Source organism: Sus scrofa, chromosome 13 (genome assembly GCF_054392235.1).
Source record: "Sus scrofa isolate SSC_HxYL_T2T_F1_AM1 chromosome 13, Sscrofa_HxYL_maternal_Yorkshire_Landrace_v2.0, whole genome shotgun sequence".
Taxonomy (NCBI): domain Eukaryota; kingdom Metazoa; phylum Chordata; class Mammalia; order Artiodactyla; family Suidae; genus Sus; species Sus scrofa.
In genome coordinates this window covers 185,033,766-185,055,388 of record NC_139395.1, presented here as the reverse complement: position 1 = coordinate 185,055,388, position 21,623 = coordinate 185,033,766, and the positions used below count along the sequence as shown (strand labels likewise).

At 34.0% G+C, this 21,623-nt stretch overlaps 1 long non-coding RNA gene across 1 annotated transcript; it reads left to right on the top strand.

Annotated features, from left to right (window-relative positions):
• The first annotated feature begins 697 nt into the window (after positions 1–697).
• On the top strand, positions 698–20,009 carry LOC146397800 (uncharacterized). The gene is made up of 4 exons (XR_014825327.1): positions 698–1,019; positions 13,987–14,028; positions 14,635–14,737; positions 16,252–20,009. It is a non-coding gene; the product is annotated as an uncharacterized LOC146397800 (long non-coding RNA).
• Positions 20,010–21,623: the final 1,614 nt, after the last annotated feature.

Here is a 21,623-nt window from a genome sequence, read left to right as displayed (position 1 = left end):
AGTGCTCCACAGACCCGTGAACATACTTCCGCCCCTGCCCCAGCCCCCTAAATGCCACCTAAAGAGTGCGGCCTAGCGGGACTCTTATCCACCGCACCCGCCCCCAACCTCTCCCAGCTGCGTGAGGGTGGTCCACGCCTCACGCCTGGTGGGAGGAGTGGGTGACCCTAGGCTTCCCGGGGCGTGGGTGTGGGCGTTCCCCGCCCCGGGGGTGGGGGAAGATACCGTGGGCAGACCTTCCCAGCCCGCCTCTCGCTCAGCGCTCCTGCTTCACTGAAGGTTTTTTGACTGCTGAAAAAACCCAAAAGAGGCCTGGAGCCAGAAAGATACGTACGTGCTTTAAAGTGAGTGTAACGCGGAACTACAGTAGGTAAATTGGATAAAGAAGTTAATACATGAGAGGGGGAGATGAGACCTTAAAATCTGGTACTATCAGTGGGTTATAGTTGCTGGGTTAGAAAGTAGAGAGAAATGAGATGGAAAGAAAGTTGGGTATTTGAAAATCTAAATTATGGGAGTTTGCAGCTGTTGATAATGATAAAATATACATCATGATCCTGAGAGTGGGTGCCTGAGGTCAGGTGAAAGGTAAAATCACTAATGATGGGGTGCACGAAATGCTGGGCCAGATGATTCTCTTATAAATACTGAAATCACCTGAAGTTGTGACAGCTGTTGTAATAATAAACTAGGAGCAGGAGTACTGAAGAATGGTTGTTTGGAGAGGTAGGAGATGAGAGAAACAAGCAGAGGTGCTGTAATCTAATGAAATAAAATATAAAATAGGGTTAGGGAAAATGATGGGAGAAGGATCTAGAAGCAGCAGTAAGAAGGATGTGGGGTATCTGCTTCACCTCTTGGTCTGGTTCTGTGAAGTCTGTGAGAGAAAACAGCCAACAATTGTACATGGTAATTCAGAAGATGAAGACCTGGGGTTCTTTAAATTTTTGTGATGCCGGAGGGAAACTGGATACAGAGTGGTGGATAGTGGATTCAGTACAGAGATTGGTGGTTAAGAGGTAGGTAGAGTGGGCGTTTTTCTAGAAGAGTTGCAAGTTCTAGAGTTCTTTCTTGACTTCTACATTTAAAAGTGGGGAGAATAAAGACAGGGCATTTAAACTCCAAGTGCTCTGACCCTCTTTTGGCCCATGCTAATGGGTGTATTGTATTATTTAAAGTTTTCTGTGTATTTTGACATCTTAGGAAAACTTTTTGGCAGGGGAGAAACTGCCCCTCCCCCAGCTGGCCATTTGTGAGGGATAGCAAAGTGTTGACCCAAGAGTTTGTGATATGCAAATTAAACCAGAGCCACACTTGTTCTGTTTGACTCAGGCACCCCTGGAGGCAATATTCCTTTAGTTTAGTCCTCCCAGGGACAGGGAGTAGGCAACCAGGAACCACACATAGCCTGAAGCCCCATTAAATTATTCAGACTAGCCAGTTCTAGCTGTTTATCCTGTCTGCCTTGCCTTTCCCATGGAAGCCTCCATTTTTTAATTTATTTTTTTATTTTTTCCACACTTGTGGTTTATGGAAGTTCTTGGGCCAGGGTTCAAATCCAAACTGCCACAATCCTGGATATGTAACCTACTGCACCAGCCAGGGGTCAAACCTACACCAACACAGATAACACTGGATACTTAACCCTCATGCCATAGAGCAGGAACTCCAAAAAGCTCTGGCCTAATGCTTTCCCTCAGTTCTGGTCATCGTTTTTCCTGAGCACCCTTGTCTCCTGTCTCTGGGACCCAAGTATAATTTCTTTTTTTTTCCTGAGCCTTTTCTCTTTAACTTCCTGGGGACACATCTGAGTGACCATCTCATAAGAGAATACAGAATGTGGGGTCAGTACGTATTCATTACACTGCTTCTTGCAAACCAAATAAAATGAAGTGAAAGAAATTTTGGATCATATTGAAAACTTTATTAGTAGTAATTTTCAAATCCTGACAAGCTATCTGGGTCTGGCCTAACTCAAGTACATCATTTCTTAATCTTCAGGAGCCAGAAACCAAATGATTGCTTTGTTTTTTGGTATATAGATGTAGATATTTGGTGTATGAATATTATTATGTTGTCATCTTGATCTGTGGTCTTCAGTGTTTTAAAGTGTCCTTTTTCTTCTGTAATACTTTTGACCTGAAATTTACCTGTATGATATAAGGGTTGAAACACTCTGTTATTTATTGCTTTATTTACCAGATAAGTCTTTGTCCATCCCTTTATTTTAGTCTCTGTATCATCTTAAGTGTCTCTTTTAAGTACAGCCTAGAATTAAGTTTTGCCTAAAGGTAATCAGAAAATATTTCAATAGATGCATTACACCCAGTTATATTTGTTGTTATGACTAATAGGTTTGATTTGAACTGTCATACTTTATTTTTAATATATTTTGGTATTTAGGAAGATATATATATATATGTATGTATATGTATAATTTCTTAGTGCTTATCTTTATATCAATAACTTTCATGATACTCTAAGATTAGAGTTCACAAACTTTTTCAGGAAGGGGCATATAGTAAATACTTCTGACTTTATAGGTTATACAGTTTTCCTGTCCAATGGCAAAACTTGTATAAATGCAGTTTAGAAGTAATCATAGATAATAAAGAAATAAATTGACATGACCCCAGATTAAACTATTTAAGGGAAAGATGTGGCCTGAGTGATGAAGTTTGCTTACTTCTGCTTTAGGGCTCCATTTTCCTTCATTCCTACTGATCAGTTTTCCAGCTTAAAATGACTTATTTTGACCCTGACTCCCATCTATTATCTACACAGCAAAAATTTTTTAAAAAATCTACTTTCTTCTTTCTTTTTTTTCTCTTTTTCAGTCTAACATTTCTACTTTGTCAGAACATATATTTACCTTTCTTCCCACAGCTTCCTAAAATGTATATTGTTTTAGGTTTATAATCAAATATATTCAAAGATCGCCATCAGTCATCTACTGAAGTTTTATCACTAATCTTTTTGCTGGATTAAGTTTATTCTATAGTAGAATCCTCTAGTAGCATTCATGAGAATATTATTCCCTGATTTATTTCATATTTAAACTATTAATATTGCCTTGATTCTTGAAGGACATTAACTGGATGTATAATCCTGATCTCTTATTTTTTTCCTTTACAGTTTCTTGGATACATAGCTCTTTTTTGACTTGCAATGAATGTTTCCATTCACAGTCTTATTCTGACCTAATTTTTGTAGTTTTTGAAGTTATATAATTTTAATTCGGATCTATTATATTTATTTTTGTTTATAGGTTTATTTGACTATTTTTAATCTCTTCACTGTCTCATATTCTTCCACAAAACTGTTTTTGTACATATTATAATTTTCCTTTATATCTGAGTCGAGTTTTGAACTTTCCAATTTATTTCTTTCACATGGTAAACTCTTCTCATATTTCTATAAAGATATTTGTTTAAAAACATAAAATTAATGTTGAGTTGTCATTTATCTCATCTGTCACCATACTTAGTTAATATTTTTTCTTGTAATAACTTTTAAACTCTACTAGCAACTTACAGATATGCAGTACAGTATTATGAACTATAGTCACCATGCTGTACATTATATCTTCATGGCTTATTTATTTTATAACTGGAAATTTGTAACTTTTGATCCCCTTCACACATTTTACCAACACTGAACCTCTTCCTCTGGCAACCACCAATCTGTTCTCTGTATCTGTGAGCCTTCATTTTCTGGTTTTTGTTTCTGTTTTAAAGATTCCATGTATAAATGAGATCCTTAGTGTTTTTTTTTTTTTTTTTTTTTTAAGATTCCACATTATGTGAGATCATATGGCATTTGACTTTGTCTCACTTATTTAATTTAGTATAATACTATCAAGGCCTATCCATGTTGCACATGGGAAGATTTCCTTCTGTTTATGGCTGAATAATATTCCATTGTTTGTATACATGTGATATATATATGCCATATTTTCTTTGTTTATCCACCAGATGTTCATATTCTTTCCCTGTCTTAGCTATTGTAAATAACACTGCAGTAAATATGGGGGTACATATAGCTTTCCAAGTTAGTGTTTTTGTTTTCTTTGGATAAATGCCCAGAGGTGGAATTGCTGTTTCTGAGTTGTTGAGAAACTTTCACACTGTTTTCCATAGTGGCTTTATTAATTTGCATTCTCACCAGTTGGGCATAATTGTTCCCTTTACTCCATGTCCTCCCCAATACTTGTTATTTCTCATCATTTTGGTAGGTGTGAGATGTTATCTCACTGTGGTTTTGATTTGCATTTCCCTAATGATTGGTGATGTTGAACACCTTTTCATGTACCTGTTGGGCATCTATACATCTTCTTTGGAAGAATGTCTATTCAGGTCTTCTGCCCATTTTATAATCAGATTGTTTGCTTTTTTGTTATTGAGTTATATGAATTCATTATGTATTTTGCACATTAACCTCTTATTAGATACATGATTTGCAGATATTTTCTTCCATTATATAGGTTGCTTTTTATTTTGTTGATGGTTTCTTTTGCTGTGTAAAAGCTTTTTAGTTTGATGTAGTCCCACTTGTTCATTTTTGCCCTCATTGTCCTTGCTTTTGGTGTCAAATCCAGAAAATTATCACTAAGTCCCAAATTAAGCTGGTTGCCACCTATGTTTTCTTCTAGGAGCTTTCTACAGTTTTAGGATTTATGGTCAAGACTTTAATACTTTTTGAGTTAACTTTTGTGTATGGATAATGGTCTATTTTCATCATTTTGTATGTGGCTGCCCAGGTTTCCAGCATCATTTATCAATAACTTTCCCCAATTGTATATTCAATAACTTTCCCCATTGTATATTCTTAACTCCGTTGTCATAAATTAATTGACCATATATGTGTGAGTTTATTTCTGTGCTCTCTATTCTGTTACATTGATTTATGTTTCTGTTTCTATACCAATACGATACTATTTTGATTACTATAGCTTTGTAATATATTTTGAATTCAGAATATGATTCCTCTAGCTATTTTATTTTTTCTTGGGATTCTTTTGACCATTTGGGGTCTTTTGAATTTTCACACAAATTTTAAAATTGTTTATTCTTTTTCTATAAAAAATGCCAATGGGATTTTGGTAGGATTTACATTGAATCTGTAGATTGCTTTGGAGAGTATGTACATTTTAATAATATTAATTCTTCTAATCCACAGACATGGAGTATCTTTTTAAAATTTATTTCATCAATTTCTTCAGTGTATAGGTCTTTCACCTCCTTGGTTAAAATTATTCTTTGGTATTTTATTCTCTTTGATAAAATTGTAAATGAGATTATTTTCTCAATTTCTTTTTCAGATTTTTGTTGTTAGTGTATAGAAATACAACATATTTTTGAGTAAAGATTTTGTGTACTACAACTTTAATGACTTTAAGAGTTCTAACAGTTTTTTAATTAGGTCTTTAGATTTTCTATTTATTATATCATATTCTTTACACAAGTAACAGTACTTTTGCCTTTCTTACTTAGATGTCTTTTATTTCTATCTTTACCTAATTGATCTGGGCAGGAATTCCTATACTGTGTTGCATAAAAATGCTGAAAGTAGGCTTCATTGTCATAGAAGGCCTCATAGAAGGCCTCAGCTTTTCACTGTCCAGTATAATGTTAGCTGCAGGTTTGTCATGTATGGTCTTTATTATATTGAGGTACATTCCCTCTATACCCACTTTATTAAGAGTTGTTATAAGTGAATTTTGAATTTTCTCAAATGTTTTTCTGCATCTGTAGAGATGTTCATATGATTTTTACCCTTTATTTTGTTAATGTGAGTCCCTGGAATAATCCTACTTAATCATATGGTATGATTCTTTTAATGTATTGTTGAATTTGGTTTGCTAATACTTTGTTTAGGGTTTTTGCATCTAAATTCTTCAGAGATATTTGTAATATTCTTTTTTGTAATGGCATTGTCTAGTTTTGTATCAGGATAATGATGTCCTCAGAGAATGAATTTGAGAGTGTTCCATCCTCTTCAATTTTGAGGAATAGTTTGAGAAGAATAGGTATTAGCTCTTCTTTATATATTTAGTATAATCCCCCTGTGAAGCTGTCTTGTCCTTGTCCCTGTAAGTTTTGGTATATTATGTTTTTATTTTTATTTGTCTCAAGGTGTATTTTGATATATCCTTTGATTTCCTCTTTGGGCCACTGATTGTTCAATACCATGTTATTTAATCCCCACATATCTGTCAGTTTTTTCTTTTGTTTTGTAATTAATTTCTAGTTAAATACCATTGCGATCAGAAAAGATACTTGATATGATTTTGGCCTTCTTAAAATTTGTGTCCTAGAGTGTGCCTAAAATGTATGATCTACCTCAGAGAATTCCACATATGCTTGAAAAGAATGCATATTTTTGTTGTTTTACATTCGTGTTCTGTATATTTGTTAGGTTTATCTGATCTAATGTGTCCTTTAAGACCACTGTTTCTTTATTAATTTCTGTCTGAAGGATTTATCCATTTGTCCATGAAAGTTGAATATTGAAGTTCCCTACTATTATAGTATAGTAAAGAATTGCTGTTCTCTACTATTTCTCTCTTTAGGTCTGTTAATATTTATTTTGTGTATACACACACACACCACATTCCTATGTCAAATTAATACTTGAATATTTTATATCCTCTTCTGGATTGACCTTTTTAATCATTATATAATGACTTTGTCTCTTACTAAAAGTTTATTTTGTCTGATATATGTATAGCTACCCTAGCTGTTTTTTGGTTTCCATTTTCATGCAATATCTTTTTTCATTCCTTCACATTCACTCTGTGTGTGTCCTTACTTCTGAAGTGAATCTCTTGTAGGCAGCATTTAGATGGATTTTTTTTTAAGTCCATTCAAACACTTTATGTCTTTTAATTGGGGAAATTGTCCATTTACATTTAAAGTAATTATTCATAGGTATGTAGTCATTGCCATTTCCTTGTTGTCCAGCTCTTTCATGGTTCCTTTGTTACTTTCTTCTTCGCTTGCTCACTTCATTTTTGACTTGATATTTTTCTGTCATGGTATTCTTAGATTCCTTTCTCTTTATTTTTTGTATGTATACCATAGATTCCTGCTTTGTGACTACCATGAGGATTACACAAAACAACTTGTAAGAGGCTATTTTAGGTTGATAATAACTTATGTTTGAACACATTCTGTAGGTCTGCATTTTTACTCCCCCCTGTAATTTTGTAATTTTGTTTTTGATGACAAAATTTATGTATTTTGTCTTATGTATCCATTAAAATTTATCATAGTTAGTTATTTTACTATTTTTACCTTTTAACCTTAATACTAGCTTTATTACTGATTAACTCACTTATTAATAACTTTACTGAATATTACTATACCTTTTCCATTGAGATTTGTACTTGTATATGTTTTCTTTTTACTAAGTAGTGCTCTTTTGTTTTCTCTTAAAAAAACTCCCTTTAACATTTCTTGTAAGACTGATCTAGTGGTGATAAACTCCTTTAGTCTTTGCTTCTATGGAAAAGTCTTCATCTCCCCTTCAATTTTGAATGACAACTTTTCTGGGTAGAGTATTCTTGGTTGACTGTTTGTTTCTGTCAGCACTCTGAATATGTTGTGCTACTCACTCCCTTCTGACTTGCAAGGTTTCTGCTGAAAATTCTTCTTATTGTCCTACCTAGGTTCCCTTGTACAAAATACATAACAAGTTGTTTTTCTTTCTGCTTTTAAGATTCTCTCTTTGTATTTTATTTTTGACACTAATTATAATATGTCTTGGCGTGAGTCTATTTTATATTTTTAAGAAAAATTCTTATAATGTGATTTTTTGATTTATCATTTTTGATATGATCTATTGAATTCTGAAAATATTCTCAGCAAAATTTTTTTAATGCGGGGTAAGAAAATCCTGACTATTTCATCTTTCAAATTTCTACGTAGACTTCACCGAAATTAAAACCGTTTTTTAAAGATACTGTTGATAAAATGAAAACTAATTACACAGTGTGGAAAAATGATTGCAAAACTACTAATGAAGGCTCTTCCTTACAATTAAGACGAATCACTTGATTAACAAGAAACAAAAGATGAACAGACTCTTGACTAGGGAAGATATACAAATAGTAGGAAAACACATGAAAAGATGCTCAAAAATAATCTATCATGACAAAAATGCAAAATAAAATCATAATAGGATACTACAACACATCCATTAGAATGGCTACATTTGAAATAGCATACCATACACATGTTGGTAAAGATATAAACTGGGGGAGTTCCCGTCGTGGCGCAGTGGTTAACAAATCCCACTAGGAACCATGAGGTTGCGGGTTCGGTCCCTGCCCTTGCTCAGTGGGTTAACAATCCGGCGTTGCCGTGAGCTGTGGTGTAGGTTGCAGATGCGGCTCGGATCCCGCGTTGCTGTGGCTCTGGTGTAGGCCAGTGGCTACAGCTCCGATTCGACCCCTAGCCTGGGAACCTCCATATGCCGCGGGAGCGGCCCAAGAAATAGCAACAATAACAACAACAACAACAAAAAGACAAAAGACAAAATAAATAAATAAATAAATAAAAAAAGAAAAAAGATATAAACTGGAACCCCATCTGTTTTTGATGGGCCATTTTAGAAAACAGTTCGGTAATTTCTTATAAATTTGAGTATGCACTTAGGAATCTGGGGACCTGAGAAATAAGTATCTACTCAGTCAGAAAATACGTATTTATATAAACATTTGTGACTATTCCCAATAGCAGCTTAATTCATAATAGTTAAAAACATTAAAGAATCAAAACATCCATCAACTGGCAAATGCTTAAAAAATATGGTATATCTTTGTCATCAGTAGAACTCAATAATTAAAAGGAGTGGACTATTGATCTAGAACAGCAACATAGATGTGTGAATATCCAAAGCAATGCATTTAAGTATAAGCAACCATACATACATGATATATACTCATGATTCCATTTATGTGAATTTCCAAAAGAGACAAAAGCGTGGGCTAGAAAGTTTAATCAGTACTTTCTGAGGGATGAGATTGGAGAGGGTAACTGAATCAGGTGCAAGGGAAATTTAGGGGTTATAGAAATTTCCTATATTGTTATAGTTACATGACTACATTCATTTGTCAGTACTTTCAAATTGTATGTTGAACTTTTTTATGTAGAAGTTGTATCTTAAGCTAATTAAAATATTAGTGACAGGATAGATATATGATAAGTCATGCTGTGATGATTTTTATCCAAATGGGAATATACAATTTTCATACCTTATACTATATTCAAAAATGATTTTTTTTAGGTAGATTACAGAGGAAGGGATAAATGTGCTGGGGAAAATAATCAGAAAATTTTTCATTCATGCCTAAAGTTTTAGTGAAAGAGAGAGCCAAGTGAAAATGAGAATGAAATAAATGTATAAACTATTCAAAGAAAATATGAAAAATATGTCACTGTCATTATGAGTATCAATTAAATAGGTACATATTATATCTTGCACTTTCCTTTAAAATAAATAATAAACCTATGTAATAGTAATTTTAAAAAGAAAGAGGCAAAAGTGAAAGCAGATAGAAATTTTGAAAACAACAGTAATAGTTATTAAGCATAGGAACATCCATAGCCCAAAATAATTATTATTAATTTATTCTCAAAGATTAATCCTTCTTGAAGGACAATGAATAATTATAGAGTACTACTACAAACAATTGCAGTTATCAGCAAATCTCTGAGAGCAAAATAAGTTTGCTGTGACAAATTGTATTTTTTAGCAATGGCAATAGCAGTATTTCCAGTGAAACATCACATTTTCTTTCATGGACAAATGGTGTCTATGGTCCCTCTTTTTGAATCAGGGAAGAAGCTTGAGACTGTTAAAAACCAAAAAGTATCATGGAATCCCTACTATGTAAATTCCAAGATAGAGTCATATTAAGGATACAACTTCCCTTTGGTTGAGTCTTATAACAGAGCTTTGAAGCCTGAGTGTCCCTGTAACATTTAACTACATTGAAAATGCTATCTTGGAAAATCATATGGAAATAGAGAGAGACATAAGGAGTCCTGGCCATTTTGTTGCTCAGCCAAGGCTTCCTAGCAAAAGCATCCCAGTTTAGGCACTGGCATTTAAGTAAATAATATTTCAGGTAATTCCAGGCTATAGGCTTCAAGTTTCCACAGCTTATACAAAGTGGGATAGAAACAGGTTGGTCTGGCTGAGGCACCAGCCCAGACAACATATCTGTAAGCAAAATAATTATTGTTTTACATGCAGATTAGATATCTGGAATATTTGTCTAACCAAATAAGGTAGATGGAAAATGTTAGAGGAAACATAATTGTGAAATGGGGAAAGATAGTGCATTTGTTTTTGATATGACTTTCCTATAAGAGTAGGCATTTAATGACTGTATCTTCTGACAATATATAAAATGCAGAACAGGAGCTCATAAAAGAGATCTAGAGGGGGTGTAGATTTGGAAAACATTAGCTCAAAGCTATCTCTCTGATGAAGGTACATGTGCTGCAGTTTCAAGTTTCCAAGAGTCTGATCACTACTTATTCAGGGTATCTGGAGTGGGAAATCAAACAGAATCCTTACAGTGCTTTTTTTCCTCCTAATTTCCCATAAACATATAGCTCCTTATTCAGGTTTATGCTGTTGACATGAATCTCTAGTTTTCCTGTCAATTTTATTTAGGCTCTTCAGGATGATTACAAGTTAAAGGTTAAGTTGGAACTTGGAATAACAAAACTGATTCTTTCTTTACTTGTACAGAAGTTCATACAGCTGTTTTTTTTTTTTAACTTTAAAATTGTAATTCAAAGAATAATTGCTGAATACTTGCTAACTTGAGTCACCATGAAAGTGAAAGTATTCCTAAAGACTAGAAAGATGCCACCTTTAAGGAGATCTTCCAGAGAGGGAAAGACATTTCAACATAAAATACAAATATTTAAATAAATGTGAAACAGTATGCTAAATGTCAGAGTAACATATAAATTGAAAGTAATATCTGGCTGGAGAGTCAATGAAGGAATCTTTTCCATGGTATTGGCCTATAAATATTGACATATTGTTGATTGACCAAAGAATGTTTTAAATAAAGTAAACCTTTTAGATAGAACATTATAAATATAGCTTGTGTACACTCATAATCGTGGAGAAACACGGAGAAGAATTGGAGACGCTGTGCGGTTGAATTTTCTTTGATAATATGTGCATTCCAAGGTAAGACTACTGGATTTTATCTTCTGACAAAATTGCTTTTGATGGTCTGAAAATAGAATGGAAATGATTAAAAGTTATAATTTAGAAGTGTTTATGTTTATATTAAGTATAAAGCAGTCTGAAATCTAGAACATAAATTCAAGAGTAAGATATGTCTTCTTTGTGAATGTAAACAGTATATGGTGTACTTTTGGTTTAAGATGGTAGAGTAAAGATTTCTTGTCATCTCCTAATTAGAACTAGTAGCAATATGAACAATAAGCAGAAATGATGATTAAAAAAACAAGTGAACAACTCCATTTTAACCAAATTTGAGAAGCACCAAAACTGGCAACCTCAATACTTAAATGAATGTGCCAGATTTGTGCCAGATTAAGCTGGGAACTAGATTTTTGAAATAACAATGTACAAACTGAGGAATAAAACCAAATATTTTGAGCAAACAGATAAGTGTATGAGCTGGTTGTAGAAAAGTCCTGAACTTTGACAATACTTAGGTTAGAGTAGAAGCTAGAAATTACACAGGCATTCCATCTCTGCTAAAGCTTGCCTTTAGTGAGACAAGTTAGAGGAGAAACTATGAATTGCAACTTGTGCTACTGATATTTGTCAGCTGAAGTTAAGTAAAATTTAATTATCTTACATACACACACTTTCTTACCTGGCAGAGTGTTTTTAACCTCTCTAGTATATAGTTACTATTCTCCTCATAATGACACCCTGGTGTGCGTGTGTGTGTGTGTGTGTATTTTATTTGTAGTCTCTTTGGTTCAGGTAAAGCTAATTCCATCCTAGACTCGGTGGTTGAGAATGTAAGTCTGGCTTCCCCCCAAATATTGTTGTTTGTTTAGGAATGAGCCTATCACCCAACAGAATGAATAAGACTGAACTTCAAACCCACTACACTTCAATAAAAAATTTAAAACATTAAAAAAAATGTAAAAAAAGGACTGAACTTCAAAATTCTGAAAGTGAAAGCTTTCTTTTTAAATTTTGTGTAAAGTTCCCATGTCATTTAGGATTTTGTGTTCTCTGTGTACCAGAAATTCAGCTTTAGTCTCTTAAAGAAAGAATGTTTCTTTGTTCTCTTGTAATTACTAGCGCATAAGGCAAAGCAAGTTCAGTGCTAGCATTGTCATTAAAAATTATTGTAAAATATCTGATAATGTTTAATATCAAAATATATAAATAAATCATACAACTCAAGCAAAAAAACAAACAGTATGATTCAACAATGGGCAGAAGATCTGAGTAGACATTTTTCCAGTGAAGACATACAGATCATCAGATGTTCAGCATCATCAGTAATCAGGGAAATTCAAATCAAAAACCTGATGATATATTACCTCACGCTTATTAGAATGACTGTTATCAAAGAGACCATAAATAACTGCTAGTGAGAATGTGGAGAAAAGAGGACTCTTTTGCACTGTTGATGGGAATGCAAATTGGTTCAACCACTATGGAAAACAGTATATTTTTTCCTAAAAAAAATGAAAGCAGAATCACCATATGATCCAGCAATTACACTTCTGGGTATTTATCTGAAGAAAATGAAAACACTAACTCAAAAAGATATATGGACCCCCGTGTTCATTGCAACATTATTTGCAACAGCTAAGATATGGAAACAACCTAAAAGTCCACTAATAAATAAGTGGATAAAGAAAACGTAATTGTATAGATAGAGAATGATTCTACCATAGGAAAGAATGAAATATTGCCATTTGTGACAACATGGATGGACTTTGATGGCATTATGCTAATGTGAAATTTGTAAGACAAGTACTGCATGATCTCACTTATATGATAAATCTAAAAATAAGCTCATAGATACAGAGAATACATTGATCATTGCCAGAGGTGGGAGTGGGGAAGGTGAGGGGCAGATAGGTGAAAGAGGTCAATAAATACATACTCCCAGTTATAAGTCATGGGAATGTGATGCATAGTATATTGTGATTATATTAACACCCTATTGCATATTTGAAAGTTACTAATAGAGTAAATCGTTTCCCCTCCCCCTCTGGCTGCACCCTCACCATGTGGAAGTTCCCAGTCCAGTATTGAACTTGTGCCACAGCAGTGACAATACCAAATCCACCTGCTGTGCCACAAAAAAAAAAAAAAACTTCAAGAGAGTAAATCTTAAAAGTTTTCATTACATGGAAAAAATTGTGATTACAATATGATGACAGATGTTAGATTTATCACAGCAATCATTTAACAATATATATAAATATCAAATCATTATGTTGTACATCTGACATTAATATGTCAATTATATTTCAATTAAAAAAAAGACATTAGGAACCCAGGATGTGTCCAGGTCCATTCTCTGTTCTCCCCATTATGTTATGTTTACAAAATGGCTGCTTGGTCTGGAGGCAGGCAGAAAGAAATGAGAAGGATAAAGAGCTGAGACCTAGGTCACCTCAACCTATTCAGTTATTTCAGGAAAAGAGTATCATTCCTAGATTACACTCACTGGAAATCTTTCATTTCAAGAGCTGGCTGAAGGTTACCTACTATCACACAGCCTGGGAACATGGATACAATGTAACAGGACACACTGCAGTTCTAAACCAAACTGTATTTATGTTAGTAAGGAAGAAAAGAAAAATATATATTGAATACTTTTTAACACATTGCCACATTTGGTGCAAGGAATATTAAAGCCTTGAATAAAACAGCGTTGCCAAGAATCTTCAAACTCCAACCAAGTTCTGAGGACTCTGTTTGAAATTCTGATTCCTGTGTTCTCTCTAGCTCAACCCTGGAATTTTCAGACTCCAGATAATAGGAATTCAGGTAATCCTTTAGTCCAGTTTGATCATATGTGTGTATTTGTTTCTTTGAAATCGAAAAGGTCCAAATAAACCAAGAGGACCCACTCTGAGAGGTCTAGCTATCCCAGAATTGTAACAACGTGAAAATCAGAAAAATAAGTAGCATTCTTTCAGAATCATCAGGAAAGTAAAGTGTAATTCAAAAATTTTAGATCAAGCTAAACACTTAATCAAACATGAAAGTAATAGAGAAATTTTTAAATTTAGCAAACATGATGTTAATAAGCCAATTTAGAGAACAAGATTTAGCAAAGAGATGGATGGGGCAATTTGATACAATTAGTGAGTGAGTGTTAAAATCTTTGTAAATGCCAGTTTAGCTCCACAGGTCTGGCAATTAAAGTGACAAAATATGGAAGAAAAAATGGTGAAACGTAGTGGTGATATGTAAATAATAATATAAACCAATGCAAACCAGGAGTCTTAAGGATAATGGAGTAAGGCAGTAGGGGCCATGGAGGTGGTGGACAGAACACAGAAAGTGGAGGCATTTTAACATAATGGTTAAGCCTGGTTCTGGTGTCAGATTTGATTTCAAGTTGAAAGCCTTGGCTCTACTTCTTTTCAGCTCTGTGACCCTGTTTTGATGTCTGCTATTTCATATCTGCATGAAGTTGTGTCATACACAGTGTTTCAACCACGTATGGTTACAGCAGCATTAGACTAAATGGGTCAGTATTTACAGAGTACTTAGATCAATGCTTGGCACATTGTTCCTGGAAAAGTAGACTTTAACTAAAAAATATGGTAATGCTTAAGAGAGCAGTCTTTAAGACTGCATGGATTCAAATCTCAGGTCCAAATGCAGTTCTTTAGAGAGTCTAAAATTTCTTTTTTTTTTTTAGGGCCACACCTATGGCATATAGAAGTTCCCAGGCTAAGGGCTGAATTGGAGCTGCAGCTCCTGACCTGTACCACAGCAACAGCAATGCATGAGGCCAGGGATCGAACCCACATCCTCATGGATACCAGTCAGGTTTTTATCCCTCTTAGCCATAATGGGAACTCATAAAATTGAAATTTTACCTTCTCTTATTCCCTGCTTGGAGTCTCTCAAAGGGAAATAGACTTAAATTCCCCCACCAATATAAATCATACTATTCCTCCCCAATCTGGAATAAAGTAAGTAGTTAAAATAATTCTTTCTTAAACTGCATGTATGTACAAGAACATTCTGGTTTAAAACTTTTATATATATATATATATATAAATTTAGTGATACAAATATCTTTGCCCTGTTTTACCTTGAAAGTCCTCCTTCCAACCCATTTACAATGTTCAGTGTGTCATTCAAGGTCATATAATGTTCTCCTGGATATACTGCATTTTACCAAGACCCTGTTTTGAGACCTTCAGTTTTTATTTGTCATTTTAAAAAATGTGAAAAATAATTTTATAGTGAGATCTTTAAGTCCATCCATTCTTTTTTCTTTTGAATAAATTCTTAGAATTGTCTCAAAGAGATTATTTGACTATTGATAATCATTTTAAAAATACTATTCATAGAAGTTATAGCAACTTTTGTTCACATCAACACTGAGTTTCTGTTTATACCTCTGCCAACACTCAATATCAATAGTAGTGTTAAGTTGAATTATTACTTGATTTTGTATATCATTTGTTAATGATGAGACCATATAGAATAGGTGTTAAACATAGGATTTGAGAATCAAAATCTTTTACATTCAAATCCTGAATTTGCCAATTTTTGGCAATATGTCCTTAACTTTACTGAGGCTCAGTTTCTCCATCTGTGAAATAGGAAAATTTCAGTGCCTTGCTGTATTTTTAGAGTCTCATTGATATAGGCATTTTGGGTTGCTTATACACAGTATATGATTCATAACTGGTACTTAGTGAAAATATATCCTAATATATATATGATATATATGTGATATTAGTGATACATATATATTATACATATATAATACATAAACATCACTAATATATAAGGCTATTACATATAATCTATATATCATGTATATATCATATATTTTTATAATATATAATCTAATATATATTATTATATATCACTAATATCTACATCTATATATTATATATTAGTGATATTAGTGATATATATTTGTAGGTAAAGAGTATCATCTTCATGTTCTTTGCACTTTTTATTGAGGTATGTGTCTTAATCCTCTCCTCTCTCTTTCTTTTTTCTTTTTTTTTTTTGAAGTGGAAGACCATTAAATACAAATTGATGTCCTGGGGATTGGCCTGCTACCTGCCAGATTTCAGTTTGCTGTGACTGTTTTTGCCCGGTGGGCTCCCAGAAAGTCTGCTTTGGAAAACCACTGATTCTCAAATAATGGTTGTCATTTCCACATCTGCGCCTAGCCTGCCCTTTCTCCTTTTCTCACAGGTCTCAATCCCTGCTTTCTCCTCATAATTCTGCTATCTCCAAGAGGGCAACTGTGAGTGTGGCCTTGCTGTCTTACTTCTGTCTGGCCCCATCTGTACTGTATCTGAAAGAAATTAGTCCACATTCCTAGCAGGTGTATGTTATTATTTCCTGGTTTACACTTTGGATGTGGGTGTCTCTCTTACAGGGTTGGTTCATGATGAACTTGTATTCGTGTTGATAGCTTACCCAGAGTTAATCCAGAAAATATATTCAGACAATCAGTGTATATAAATATTGGTTTTGTCAACTTATTTATGTTTTTTCATCCCCAGGGAAACAATTAATTTGGCATGAATTCTTCAGATGTACTTTGGCTAGCTTCCAGGTGTTTAAAAGTAGATAAAAATTTGCAAAAGCATGTTCAATTTCATATCATGTTTGAGCCTACTTACATATCCTCTGTTTAACTGAACACTCTATTGAATGTAAATATTTTATCACTTTTGTTTTTCTTTAACAAAACTAGGAAAGAATGTTGTCTTGTTGGAGATCGATTCTCCATCCAAACCTACCTCCAACTGAGGCAACAGTACACACTGTGAAACAAGACGTGGTTTCTAGCATGCGAAGATGTTACTCTGTTTGTGTGATGATTTCAAGAACTAAAACCTTACTTGAGTGTCGCAATTATTATATAAGTAATATAACTTACTTCTACTTACCTCTGTTTACATCTTCTTTCTTTACTGTTTTAGAAACCAGATATGCTTTATATAAAAGGGAAAAATGTTCAAATGTGGGAAAAACATAAAATCTAAGCTTTGGAGAAATATGTATATATAAACAAATTTCTTTTGCATCTCTCAAAGCTCAAATAGCTTCTCAAAGTTCTGCTTATCAAATCAAGTGTTTGTCAAAGCTGATTCTTTATCATTATCCATCTATATCAGGATGGAACAAGTAAAATATTGTCTGCCAGTGCAATACTGTTACCCAATATTTTTGGTTATTTTTTATTCCAACCTAGGCCTGTAAAAACATGTAATATAGTTAAGTTTCTCTACTGGAGAGGAAGGTTTACTAAAATATATTCTGGCATTATTTTTAGTTCCTGTTAGCTTAATTTTATTAATGAGCTCAAAGTAGCCCATCTTCTCTCCACCCTCCAAATCCCTTGAAATATAAGCTAGCTCTCCTCTTTGGGTTGTTTACTAAATGAATGGAAACACTTTACAGTATTGCTACATGTGAGTTTGGTCTCTGGACTAATTACAGTAATATTACCTAGGAGCTTATAAACATCCAGAATTTAAGTCTACCTATCAGACGTACTGAGCCTGCGCGCGCACGCGCACACACACACACACACACACACACACACACACACACAGCCATTCTAAGAAGTGTGTGCTGGTATCTCATTGTTGTTTTTCTTTGACTAAATTTTTATTTACAAATGTTTCTGACTGTTCAACTTTCATTTTAGATTACATATAAATTTGGATAACTTTTCAGATGTTTAGTGGCCTTTTGTATTTTTCCTTTTTTCAAATTCCTGCACTTACGAAATACTAGCATTGAGTATTTTTTATTTTATTTTATTTATTTATTTTTTTAAGCCCACCACCTGCCCTGGGTGCCCTGGGTTAAATCCCAGCATAACCTGGATAGGGACATGCTGGACCTGATAATGGAGGAAAGACACTCCACCAGAGAAGATGCTAAAATTGGCAGTCTGTTCTGATTGACGTCAAGGGAGTACCCCTTGCATGGAATTATTATTCTTTTTTATTTCTCCCAATCCCACCTTCTGCCACTGGCAACCACCATTCTGTTCTCTGTATCTATGAGCTTCTTTTGTTTTGTTTTTTAAGTTTCCACATATAAGAGAGATGATATGGTATTTGTCTTGAACTAACTTATTTCATGTAGTAAAACACCCTTGAGGCCCATTCATGTTACAAATAACAGTGTTTCACTTTTTATGACTGAATAGCATTACATTGTGTATATATACACACAGTTGTGTATATACATTGTGTATATACTACAGTTTCTTTATTCAACCACTGATGAACACTTCAGTTGTTTCCATATCTTCACCACTGTCCATAATGCTGCAGATATATTTTTGAAATCCTCAGATAAAAACTGAGGAGTGGAATTGCTGGATCATATGGTAGTTCTATTTTTACTTGTTTGAGGATCCTCTCATACTGTCTTCATAGTGGCTATACCAATTTATAGTCCCACAGACAGTACACAGGATTTCCTTTTTTCTACATCCTTGCCAACATGGACTACTAGTCTTTTTTATAGTAGCTACTCTAAGAGGTGTGAGGTGATATTGTAGTTTTGATTTGCATTTTCTTGATGATTGATGTTAAGCATCTTTTATATACCTGTTGGCCATTTGTTTGCCTTAGGAAAACGTCTATTCAGATATTATGCCCATTTTTTTATTTTTTTTGCTATCGCATTATAAGTTATACCGACAAACCTTGTTTTATTTCATGTTGCTTTATTGTGCTTTGCCAATATTGTACGTTTTACAAATTGAAGGTTGGTCACAACCCTGCATTGTCAGATGATGGTTAGCATTTTTTAGCAATACAGTATTTTTAACTTAAGATATGTGTATATTTTTAATACAAAATGCTACTGTACACTTAATAGTCTACTGTATAAACATGAGTTTTATATGCATCATGAAAGGGAACCATCAATAAAAGGAAGCAGCAACCTAACAAACTGTAGAAATAATTTGCAAATCATATTCTGATAAATGGCTAATAACCAAAAAATACAGGTCTGAGAGATATTACAGTTTTGTTTCCAGGCCACAGCAAATATTGTAATAAAACAAGTCACACTAATTTAATTGAATATATATGCATGGGTTTATTTCTGGGCTCTGTATTCTATTCCATTGATCAATGTCTGTTTTTATGCCAATGCCATTCTGTTTTAATTACTATAGCTTCATAATATAGTTGAAATCAGGGAGTGTGATTCCTCCAGCTTTGTCGTTCTTTCTCAAGATTGCTTTAGTTATTCATTGTTTTGGTGGTTCCATACAATTTAATGGCGATTACATTGCTTTGAGTCTATAGTTCACATTGGGAAGTATAAATATTTTTACAATGTTAATTGGTCTAATCAATGAGCATGAAATAGCTTTCCATTAATTTGTGTCTTTAGTTTCTTTCATTAATGTCTTATAATTTTCAGTATTTAGGACTTTTACTTCCTTGAAGGAGGATGTAATTATAGAGGGGATTGTTTTCTTTATTTCTCCTCTGACATTTTGTTATTGGTGTATAAAAGCTCAATGTATTTTTGTATATTGATTTTATAATCTATAGCTTTACTGAATTCATTTATTCTAATGTTTCCCTTTTTTGATGTAATCTTTAAGCCAATTTGGGTTTTATTTGTTTATTTATTTATTTATTTATTGCCTAATTGCTCTATATAGGACTTGTAAAATGATGTTGAATAGACGTGGTGCTGTAATCTTTATTTCCTTTCTTCTGATCTATATTTTAAAGTCATGTTCATATACACATTAAAGTATGAAAATCACTACCGATATCTAATCCTTATCAGCTATTTTATTTTCATAATTGCTTTTTCTTTTTCTTTTTTTCTTTTTTCTTTTTTTTTTTTTTACATTTTTTAAGGTCTCACCCACAGTATCTGTAAGTTCCCAGGCTAGGGGTCGAATCAGAGCTAGAGCTGCTGGCCTGTGCCACACCCAGAGCAACATACGATCCCAGCCTACACTACAGTTTCTGAAGCCTATACCACAGCTCATGGCAATGTCAGATCCTTAACCCACTGAGCAAGTCCAGGGATCAAACCCACATCCTCATGGATCCCAGTCAGGTTCCTTACTGCTGAACCATGACAGAAACTCCCAGTTTTTATAATTTCTTATTGGATTTATATCCCTCGCAATATTGAGGTTACTTTGAGGACAATACCAAAATTTTTCTAGTAATGAAACAGATTTATCACAGGTTACCTCTTCTTCCAGCCATTTTTCAATGTATTTCAATATTGGCCAACATTTCTTTCTAAAATTTTCTTTCCCAGAGTTCCCATTTTGGTGCAGTGGAAACTAATCTGACTAGGAACATGAGGTTGCGGGTTCAATCCCTGGCCTTGCTCAGTGGGTTAAGGATCCAGAATTGCTGTGAACTGTACTGTAGGTTGCAGATGCAGCTTGGATCTGGTGTTGCTGTGGCTCTGGCTTAGGGTGGCAGCTACAGCTCCAATTAGACCCCTAGTCTGGGAACCTCCATATGCTGTGGATTCGGCCCTAAAAAGACAAAAGACATAAAAAAATAAAATAAAATAATAAAATTTTCTTTCCTGAGACTTTTATGGTGGTTGTGGGACTTCTCTGTCTTCTCTTGGAACTATATTTCTTTTGTCCCCATCTCCTTATTCTCTTCTTTCCAACGCCATGGTAGGAATATTCCAATATTCTGGATTTTGCCATTATTTTTGCTGTTTTATTCCTCGATAAAATTGCATTTACCTTTAAAACTTGAATAATTATTTTTAAATGCCTGACTTCTAAATTTCTGTTTCTGCCTGACATTTATCTCTTGCTACCTCTTTTATCTAAAACAGCTTGATGAGCATCCCAACTTGAACATCTTCAAGGCCAATGGGTTAAAACTGAACTTAGACTATTCCTTCCCAAATAAGGGATTCTTTTCTCTGGCAATTAGGCAAAATGTCATGTTTCATTCCCTAATGCTGAGACCAGTTCAGCAGGATGGGGCTGAAGAACGGGTGCTATGAAACTTAAGGAAAAAAAGTAACATAAAACACAGAGACATTTATCTTAAGTAAAGGTGGGAACCAGGGGACTAGAGGTCTCAGGGACCAAGAGCACTGCCTCAAGAAACCACACTGCTTTTACTCATGCCAAGTGAGGAGGGGGCTATAGTTGGGAGATATAGGGTTTTTTTTAATTATTTTATAAGTTCTTTTATTATTTTAAAAGTCACATAGCTGGTAGATGATTAAGCTTTTACTCTGACCTTTAGGCATTTAACAATCATTAGCATTTGAGTTAGCTATCTATGTGAGGCTTTTCAGTGAATTCTCACTGTGCTTGCACAAACCTATTTGCAGGAACCCTCTGTGCCTAGGTTTGCACCTTGGTTCTCTTTGCTAATGCATATTCT